Source organism: Cupressus sempervirens, chromosome 9 (assembly GCF_028749045.1).
Source record: "Cupressus sempervirens isolate cs-2001-9-10 chromosome 9, ASM2874904v1, whole genome shotgun sequence".
NCBI classification, from domain to species: Eukaryota; Viridiplantae; Streptophyta; class Pinopsida; order Cupressales; family Cupressaceae; genus Cupressus; species Cupressus sempervirens.
The window spans coordinates 682,739,017-682,750,147 of NC_143126.1; the positions used below are offsets into that span (position 1 = coordinate 682,739,017).

Genomic DNA, 11,131 nt, shown 5'->3' on the forward strand with positions numbered 1-11,131 from the left:
CTTTACATTCTATTATGAATAGGTTGATAACTGCTAATATGATTACTTTACCTCCTATTCAGTCTCTTTTACCTACTACAATGGAGGCTAAATCTTGTGATCTAAAAGCTTTTTGTCAATATCATCACCAGAATGGTCATGATATTGAGAAATGTTATTCTTTAAAACATAAGGTTCAGGACTTAATTGATTCTAATGCTTTATCTATTGATAATATTGATGGTAGTGGGAATAAATTTGTTTCTCCTCCCAATCAAAATTTGCAAATCTATACGAATCCCTTACCTACATGTGATACTAATGCACTATTACTTAGCCATCTTATATGGATATTGTGTATGATTCAAATATGAATGATCTTAATCATGTGGTTAATCAAGTGGACCATGTGGTTCCATCTATATCTCCACCTCAACCTCAACCTCTACTTCAATCTCAAATTTGAGCTCCACCTCAACTAAAACCTAAGCCTAAATTGAAGCCTTGACCTAAACCTTGACAACAACCTAAGAAAAATGACCTCACGAACTTTTGGTTACTCTTTTATGAATTTGAGACTATTAAAGCTCATGATGGTCCCTTTTATATTTATGCTAAGGTTGCTGAGATACCTACTCATAGTTGTCTTGTTGATCCTACCTCCTTAGGCCATGTTATTACAGAAGAAAGTCATTTTATGAAAAGTTTGTCACATGATTTTTATGATAAATAGGATGTATGGATTCAAACTTGTAATGGTTTTCTTTATCCATCATTTGGTTCTATTGATTTACAAGTTAAACTTTTTAGAAAGATTGTGAACACCACCTTTGTTGTTTTTCCTACTTCTAATCAATTTCAAGTTAAACTTGGTTTACCATGGTTAAATGCCATGCATGTTTTTGCTTCATCTATTCATAAATGTCTTAAGTTTATTTATGATGATGAAGTAAAGATGGTTAATTATATCGTATACCATACTTCTAGGGCCAGGGATGCTACTACCATTGACTTCTTTTGGCCTTCATTACCTAATTCATGTCCTACTCAACTTGATCATCTTTTCTATTCATATCAAGTCTATAAGAAGTGGAAGATTATGTGGATCTTAACCATGGTCTTTTCCCTACACCTTCCATACCTTATTTATCTATGGCTTCTACATATGTTAATCAAGCTCCTCATCTTGCTTGTTAGTCTCTTATTAATCCTGCTAATCCTCCTATAGAACTTATGAAGGATTCAATAATTGTTCCTCCTAATTCTCAACACATTCCAAGTAAGGAAAAAAGTAATTGATCTGCTAATGAATGTTGTAAGAAGTGTCATGCACAAGATAAAGCTCATAATTCTATTCTTCAAAAAAAATTACCTTCTTTCAATACAACTATGCATGATGTGTTAGAAGAAGTTTATGCTGATAATAAGTTGCATGATTCTAATGATTCTATTCATAACTTAGATCCTATTTTTATAATTTTAGATGATGAAGATACTCTTGATGATGTTGATTTTGTTAATGGTGAATATGAAACTACTGATATCGACATTCATTTACCTAAAATTCTTTCCTCACAATTGACACTTACACCTAGTATTAAACATTGTGATTCTCAAGAGGATCCTTGTTTGGAACTAGCTATCATTCCTACTATGTTGGATATAGTCCCTCTTGCAAGTTACCCACCTTCCATAATGATAAAAAATAAGATAGGGAGAGTAGGTGACATGTTTGATTGGCTAGTCCTTCATGGTATCATCTTTTGTGTGTTTTTTTGTTGTATTGTGCGTCTCCCGTAATATGTTTGCTAAATGTTGTTAGATTCTTTTATACAATCTTTGTTGCTTTGCTAGTGCAAGGTGATAAAAGAATCAAATCTATTGTATTATTCCTCTATATGTATCTATATTCTTCCATATGGTGTTTCATGTTATGTTGTACTTGTGTTATTGTTCGTACATGTTTCCTTGTGTAATCTACTTGGATCTACAACTTGATAACACTAACTCTTTTTGGTCTCTAGGTCATGGTCCAAAAAGATTCTTCTTTGTATTTCTAATGTGATCTTTCCTCCTTTGTAATTGTAGTTCTACTTTCTTTGGGGAATGATTTCAATTCATTTGCAATAATATCATATATATTATCTTATGACCATACTAACCCCACTATAAGTAGATCCATTTTGTGTTCTCTATATGTTAATGTATTATTTCCCTTGATTTGTCTTCATCTGGGGGTATCTCATAGTGGAAGTGTAATTAGTGGAGTTGTTTATGTTTCTGTCAAAGCCATTACTCATGTTAAAGTATTAACAATGAATTAAACATGGGGGCATAAACTCTTCCAACTCATTGCACACACACACTTTTCAATGCATATATATTATTTTTCATGATAACTTTTCTCTCTTTTTAGATTAGTGACTAATCCTTAAAGCATGGGTTTATATTTTAGGATCTCTCGATCCCTCCAATTTCAAATATTTTTCATCCCTTAAGATCAAAGGTGTCCTTAAGTTTGGATCTCTTTTTCTTTTTGGTTTTACTCTTATAGATAGAATATTATTGAGGGAGAATCCTTGATGCATTGATTAGTAAGCCACATTCACTAGGTGGTTCAATTCCATCTTTCCAGTTGTGCAGTTTCCTTGTGTGCTACACAATGGGACATAATTTCTCATTAGGTGAGATAATCACACTCTTTTTTCTTTTCTCTTTTCTCTAGAGATTTCTTTCTTATTGTGATCTTAGAGTTGATGAAGACTTGATTCTCTAGGGGCTTGAGGATTTCTTTGTCCCTTTAATTTTAATAAGATTATCTTTTCATTATGATCTACTCTACAAAAAGTTTGCATCAATTCCATACTCTTGCTAAAGTGGGGGCTTAATGTATCATCTTAAAATGGAAGCACTTTCATGTTAAGAGCATTTAGCACTTCGAGTAAGTGATTTGGGGTCATGTCAAGCACCTTAAATGGGTTTTTGCATGGATCTAGCTATTTTCCCCTTCTTCAACTTCTGTCTCTATTTTCGGCCTATTTCTAACAAACTGCTCTATGAAACTGAGGACTTTGGCCTCTAGGTCAAGGACAACCTTTTGGGTCAAGGTTGACCTCGACCTTGACCTAGTTGAAGGATGACCTTGACCTTAACCTAGGGCAAGGTTGACTTCATCCCTAACCCCAAGTCCCATTTTCCTGGGAGTTTCGAGATGTCAGGCTTCAGAAAGTTTCTTTTCCCATTTCCAAGTTGGCTATTTCAAGTTTTAAAATGGTAGAATCTTAAATTACATTTAATCTAGGTCCATTCCTAGGGTTTAAGGTTAAATTATATTTAATGCTCCTATGTTAGCCTTCTCTAGGAGTTTGTGCCCTAGATCTCTATATAAGGAAGCCTTCTAAACCCTCATTTTGACATCCACTTTCTATGAGCAACTATCTACAATCCATCCACCTATTATGAAGTTTATGCACACAAGAGATATCAAATGAGAATCCACCTACATGAAGTGTAGATCTAGTATCCACAAAGCACTCAAAGCATTCAAGTGTTCAAGCATCCAATTCATCAAGGAGGTCTATTGTTAGCCATTGAAGGATTCAATCTCTATGGAGCCCTCTTGTTGAATATTTCTCCATCCACATTCATCCAAGACTTCTTCTATGAAAAGATACATTCAAAATTGGTGTGGAAGATCTAATGACATTGATTTGAGACATCCTACATATATTTCTACATTCATTTGGAGCATCTGTACTTGTGGATTCAAAGATTCAAATTCTCCACAAGCATTTCCACATAAGCAAGATGAATAGTTCCATTTACTTTGTTTATGCATATTAAAATTTCAATTATATTTCAAGGTTAATTCCAAACTAGGGTTTGACTAAGGTAAACCCCCATACAAAAACCAAACCATTTATCTTGCAAATACAGGTGTGGAACAACGAATTGTAGAGCGAATTTGGATGCCCTTTTTTTTGAACTTGTGAGATCTACGAACATAAATTTTGTCAGAATAGTGCAAGTCAAGGTCAAATTCTTGGGGTACAATTGTGTCTAGAGGTAAGATTGTGCCCCACCAACAGGGTCAAGGCTGACCTCCCTTCAAAAAGATAAAAGATTTCAAGGTTTTCTCCATCTTGACATTTCCAATCTAGAATAGGTTGTAGAATTCCCCAAAATTGTACACAAACATTAGAAATCAGCATTTTCTAGATTTAGGGTTAGTATTTGTCTTTTATCTATTTCAAGATTTAACTAGATCCTCCCCTCAAAATAGAAAGAAGGCCAATTGAACCTCTTTTTACCCTTTTCTCCATTACTTGACCCATTTTTACATTGAACACTTTCTTGGCTTAATGAATTTGGATCATTCCCTTTGGAAATTAGGGTTGAGAAGAGGTTTCCATTTTCTTTTTATTCATATACTCTCTTTAACTAATCTATAACCCCCTCTCACTCTAAATCCTAACCCCCCTTCTCTCTCTCTCTCTCTCTCTCTCTCTCTCTCTCTCTCTCTCTCTCTCACACACACACACACACACACACACACACACACACACACACACAACACTTAACTTCTTTATATCTCTAAATAAAGAGAGTCAGGAGTTATTAAGAGAATTAGAGAGGTTAAGAATTAGTAAGAGGTAGTTAGAGGTAATATTGGAAGTGAATGAGTGTGTGGATGTGTGAAAGAGAGAGAGTAAGTAAGAGAGATATCTTGTGATTTTGTGTTTGAGAGAGAGAGAGGCGGGGGGGGAATATGGTAGCACTCTTATCTACCTATTTGCACCATGTTTGGAAAATAATGACTACCTTTTTTTTTTTTTAAATATATATATATATATATTCAAATGTACGTGGAAATAAAACTCTTGATTTCTTAGATTCATTTTTATTCCATTGCATTATAAATCTCGTCAATACCTTTCCAATGCATTTTTAATGGATTCAATCAAATGTTGGATGTGAAAGTTATGGCCTCTAGAGTAGAGCCTATTATTACTTATCAAATTTACTTCTTCAAAACTCAATTGGGTTTTGAATGTACTTTTTCAGTTTCATAACCCAATAGTGCTATTTGAACATCTAAAACTCATTTGTTTTTAAATATATTTTGACTAGTCTGGGTTACCAAGCTAGTGTGCTTTTTGAAATTTTAAATAACATGATCAAATTATTGATATTTTTTTATTTTTCTTTGGTGTTATCCACTTTTTTGTGCACCATCTTGGTGCACACATGCCAACCCCCAATCAAGGATAAGGATATATGGTGTGTAAATAATCTCCCTCAAATTAAATAAGGAGCTACACAAGTGTACCCAAATAAACACCTCATCTCTCTCCTCTAGTTCATTATGTCCTCCTATTTGGAGGTGTATCTAAAAGGTTAGAATATAATTAAATTTATTAGAGAAGGGATCTCAAAATTATATTTTAAAGATTTGGAATTTTTAAAAAATTAGGTCCATTGGGGAGAAAAATGAAACAATTGAAAAACCTGAGCCACTTTGGTTCTTGCAATATGAATTCCTTAGGAAAGAGGTCAATCTAGATAACTTGATTCCTAAGGGGGCTTGAAAAAGGGGTCCCAAAGGCCTCAATAAAGATGCATAAAGAATCAATAAATTCTGAAAAAACAAAAGATATGACTAAAAAGGTGATAAAATAACACCTAAAGGACCATACAAGAAGATGAGAGATGAACTAGAAATTATGGAAAGATTGGGAGAAAAAGAGAGAGACCAAAACCACACTAAGGAGAGCTAAAAGGTCTCAAAATGAAGTGCATCCATTTTAAGAAAGTACACATACAAGTTCATTCACTAGTTGAGAGAAATAGGAACTTGTATGGAAGAGTGATTAATGCTTGACCATTAAATATAGGATTAATAGGTTTACCAAATATTCATATATGAGATGAGAAACATTATTCAACATTGGATTTAACAACTATATCTCATCACGAATTTACAAATACTCTTGAATCACATTGGTATCATCCTATATATGGTTGGTCATAGCTTTTGGAAACTCTCCATGCACTAGCTAGTGTTAGTGGTTGAGTATTTTCTTCAGTAAGGATCAAATTGTTTATTTTAGAGATTATGAGTTGGTGTTTCTAATGGGACTTATCAACTTTTCCTTGGATAATATTGTTCATGATCCATAGTACAACAATCTATCTTTTGTTATGAATGGGCTCAATATTTCAGTGTTCTTGTTGGTTAGTTTAGAGATGAGTTTCGATTTTGAGCTAGAGATGATGTGAAAGTTTTTTTGGTATTGTGTTACTTGTTGGTATTCTTGGATCATGTGATGATCATGTTATTAGTTCGTATTGATTGAGATCACATTTATAATTTTGGTAACATGTTAACATTTCTTTACTTGGGTCCTAGTCGACTTGATGAAGTGACATGTTTTGATTCAAGATTGGTGTTGCTCTGGTGATGCTTTTGCATGTTTGAGGTTAATGATTTGGTTCCTATCTAAATCAAGATTGAACAGATTTGGATCATATTGGAGATTGAGCTTGATGTTTATATCTTTAATTATGCCAAGTAATATTATATGCACAGATGATGTAATATACATAAACGAGAGATCATTTTGTAATTATGAGAGCATGGGCATATGTAAGTGAGCGAGTGAATGTAAGAGTGTAAGAGTTTCTCATATTTGACATTTGAGGTAGAATTTGTACTTCTTTGGAACCATATTGGCATTAGAGATGTTTGCTAGTTCGGTTGTAATGGATAATATTTCCACTCTATTGTAATCAAATATTGGATTGGTGAACCTACCTAAGGGCCACATCTATGATCTATTGTGAGTAGTGAGATCTTAGCACTGTAAATGACCTAATTTAACTTTTAGACTTTGTACTTTGCAAATGATTGTGGTAGTTAATGTTGAGTAGATGATGCAGTTGTCTTCAAAAAAATTGTAGTGGTATTTAAAACAAATATTGCCCATGCCTTGGGCTTAGTGTAGTGTTTCCTCTTGGTTTCTCTAGTAGGACATTGCAATTGATGATAGTTATTTAATATTACATTAGATTGTACCTTTTTTTCTAACCTTGGTTATGCTCTAAAATTGGATATCTATCAAGGAGAAATGTATTACTAAGGAAGTGGGTGCACCCAATAGGGAAAAATAACTTTGTACCATTATTTTCCATAAAATTGGTCGTTTCAATAGAATATTGTTTTTATAATCACCACTAAAAGGCATAAAAAGACAAAAATGGGTTAAAGACGACAAGAGAACAAAAAGAATAATAAGATATACTTGACAAATCATGAGATATTTGATGATCATTTTTTTTTAAATCAAAATAAACTCTCACCCCATTTTATTATTTAAATTTTAAATAATAAAAATCATTTCCAACTAATAATTTCATGAGACCACTAATATTTCTGACATACTATTGTATTTACAATTTCAACCACTTACATCATTTCTTTTTGATAACCAAAAAGTTATCAAAAAGCTAACCCATTAACATAATTCTAACAATAATTGAAACACAAAGTCATTAACATAATTCTAATAATAGGAAGACAAGGTACGTTAGGGTTCAAACCACATTTTGTGTCTTGATTCTACAAAGGACAACACAATGACTAAAGTCTACTTTCGTTGGAAAAGACCAGCATAATCCAACTGCTACCTAAGCTTTTTTCTTTCCAAATACACATTTTCTGACAGCAAACCCTAGAGCAAGATTAGACAACACTAGCAGAGTCTCATCAATAATGAGAACAATATTTTTGTCCCACTCATTGTAGAGTTGAAAAACCACGCAGCTTCCACTGAGCAGGCAAGAGATCTCATAGTGCTATTGATAGTACAATTATCTCTTGAAGTAGAGATTATAATGTACAAGTGATTATTATACAAATCTACATAATGGTGCAGGCGTGAGCATTATCATCGCTAAAGAGCGTTGTATATCTCTCGTTGGTGCGATTTGACTCTGAGAAATATCTGTAGTCGGCATTGAGAACGTGGCCTGGAGGGGCCTCCATGTCATAGAACTTCGAAGCGGAGGGATTGTAGACCAGCTTGTATGGTACGTACGGCCAGAATTCTACACTGTTCCCCACGCCTGATTTCACCCTCTTCAACACCTTGTTCCTATCAACGTACCCAATCACCGTTATCTTGTTCTCCTCTCTCTTCACCTCCACCGACTCCACACCTGCTCCACAAAACGGCAAATGCTAAACATCACAGACTGAGGAAGAAATTAAGCTTAGAAAAACAAAAGTCAACTTTGATTATTTAGTACTTTTAGTCTAGAATTCAGTTGTTAGTATGTGATGTTTAAGTCAATCGCAACCAAACAATCAGTACGACTTTTAGTATGTGATGTTTAAGTCAATTACAATGGAACAATCAGTGCATTCAACATAGAATGGTTAACATGTAGTCGATATGGGGATTTTTTTTGTGGACTTACTATCTATTTCTTGATGAACTTTGATTGGAAACTTCCATGCCAAAGATCATAGGGTCATAACACAAACGAACGGCTTAAAACATCACACACTAAGGCTTCATTCCTAGAGTAAAAGTGCTAAATAGTCAAAGTTTGACTTACTTTTCCAAGCTTAATTTCTTCCTTAGTGTGTGATGTTTAAAGCTGGCCCAAGACAAATATATCGTGCCAAGATCTAATTATATCAAATTGTTTTGTATCGACACTTCAATTTATCAGATAAGAAACATATCATCTATATGATGGATCAGAGGAAGTGATATGAAATATTGATGCAAAATGATTTTATACAATTGAATTTAGAAATTAATAACTAACAAGCATCATGAACTATGGCTACTTGATTCATGGAATTTAATCCTAAAAGCCCATAGAAAAGAAAAAGATCACAATCATAATGAAAAAAGTTCATACTAATGTCAGCATGTTATTTATCGTATATAATTTATGAATTGAACTATTGATTATTATTTCTCATCTCATTCTGTGATCCATTATGAAGATGATATGTTTCAAATCAAACTCTAGGATCAATTATAAAGATGAGAAACATATCTTCACCATAGATCAAATAGAGAGATCACAAAGATTGATACAAAACAATTTTATACAATTAAATCAGAAGTTGTATACAACAGACACTATAGACAATGAAAATGTGATAAATTTAATATATTGTTTGTGATCTAAAATTTTAATAATTGTATATAATCACTAAGTATTTTATCTTTTAAATTTTACGAGTACAATATGTTTGATGAGTATATATCCAATAGACTTTTTAACATCTTTTTTATCATTAAAAATATATAAATATATTCAATTTTATGTTTAAGTCATAACTATCTATATTATAACATTACCTATAAAAAATGGTCACCCTTAAAACATCACAACACTTTTGGTATTAGAGTGAAGCTTAGTATGTGATATTTAAACCATTCCATCAAGAATATGCATGCATACATACATACAATTTAAATAAATTATAATACTGAAACTTATTTAACTACTTTACATACAATTTAAATAAATGCTAATACTTTTAACTTGTTTAAACTACTTTTCACCAAGGTATAAAATGTACTCATGAAGAGCCATATTGAAGCAATTATGAGCAAATCGTCCTAATCAAATCATTCAGGAAGATTCAATTTCTAAAGGAAGATTAAATTTCTAAATTATATTTGATATGAGTAGATATGGTATGTCGTATGGTGTAAGCTATAACTCTGTAGAAGTGCCCATTATATTTATATAGTCCTACTACCATGCATTTTCATTTTTTCCTCTTGATATTTTCAATAACCTTTAATTGAAGAGACGATTTTCTTGACTTTGTTTTCACACCCCACACAGTCCATAACAACTTTGAGCTCCACAATCTGCAGTGAAATGCCCAAACAAAACAAACAGTAAGTTATAGTGATATTTGCAATACACTTGTTTTACACTGAATCACACAAGCTTTATACTTACCTGGAACTCATATTTATGCCTGTTTCTCTTTGCATTATCACCAAACAAGCTTAATCCACAGCCCAAGGCACCCATTTTATAGAAGATAAATACAGAGATGGCGTTATATAAGCCTAAAATTTGGTAGGTTGACCCATTCTCCTTGTATGAGTATTTATATTTTTAATTTGACAAGTCTCCTTGTTCTTTCTTAAATGCTTTTAAAATTTGTAAACTTACTGACTTTGTATTTTTAAACTGAATAGTGTAATTGTCAAATGGTGTTGCGAGGCAGTTGGGTCATGACATTTATTAGTAGTTTATGCATTGACCAGTCGCCCATCTTATTTTGTAATGATATTTTTGACTAAATTCACTTATATTGTCTTGCTGTGAAGTTTCCTCTAAATAAAATATTTGGCTTGCTGCTTCTCTGCACTTGCTTCTCTCTCTACTTTCCATTTTCAAAATGAAATTGAACGTGCACCAAAATGAGAATACTTTGTCAGGTATTGGTAAAATGCCTATCAAATGATAGTTACATGTGATGAATATTTTTATTATAAATATCATGATAGGTATATGCCATTATTTTTTTTGTTTCTTTTTATATTAAATAATATATAGTAATAAGAGATTACAAAAAGTCATATGAAGGTAAAGAGGATAAAATGTAAATGTTTTGTGGAAGTCATTTTATGATTGTTGAAAAAACAAAGTAATAGAGATGTTCAAATTTGTAATTTACAATCATCAAAGTAAAAAATTCATGATGCACAATAATTTAAACTAAAAACTCATAGTAATATATATAAAGGGAGAAGATTTGCCCATACCTATAGTATAAATATACATACACAATTTTAGTATTCAAAATGACAAGCTAAACAAGAATAGAGCCCTTACAAGACAATAGGGTGCCTACAACTAAAGAAGTCCATTATGAGAAACCAAATTTTGAACCTAATGAAGATGATTACTCAAAATAAGTATGGTTGTTTGCAATCTATGAACTAGAGCTTAAAACCAAATGTTTATGCTTACTTCAAATGTGATATGTAACCTATAATTCATAATCCAACATTTTTGGTTGAAACCACAAGTTCTTGTGCTCATCTCAAGAGGGGACTAAATGAGAGGAGTTGCAAAGAGAGGCACTTCTACAACTTTTATATCG

At 32.5% G+C, this 11,131-nt stretch overlaps 1 pseudogene; it reads right to left on the reverse strand.

Moving 5' to 3' along the window:
- Positions 1-7,897: 7,897 nt before the first annotated feature.
- Positions 7,898-10,050, reverse strand: LOC149540566 (heavy metal-associated isoprenylated plant protein 21 pseudogene; annotated as a pseudogene).
- Positions 10,051-11,131: the final 1,081 nt, after the last annotated feature.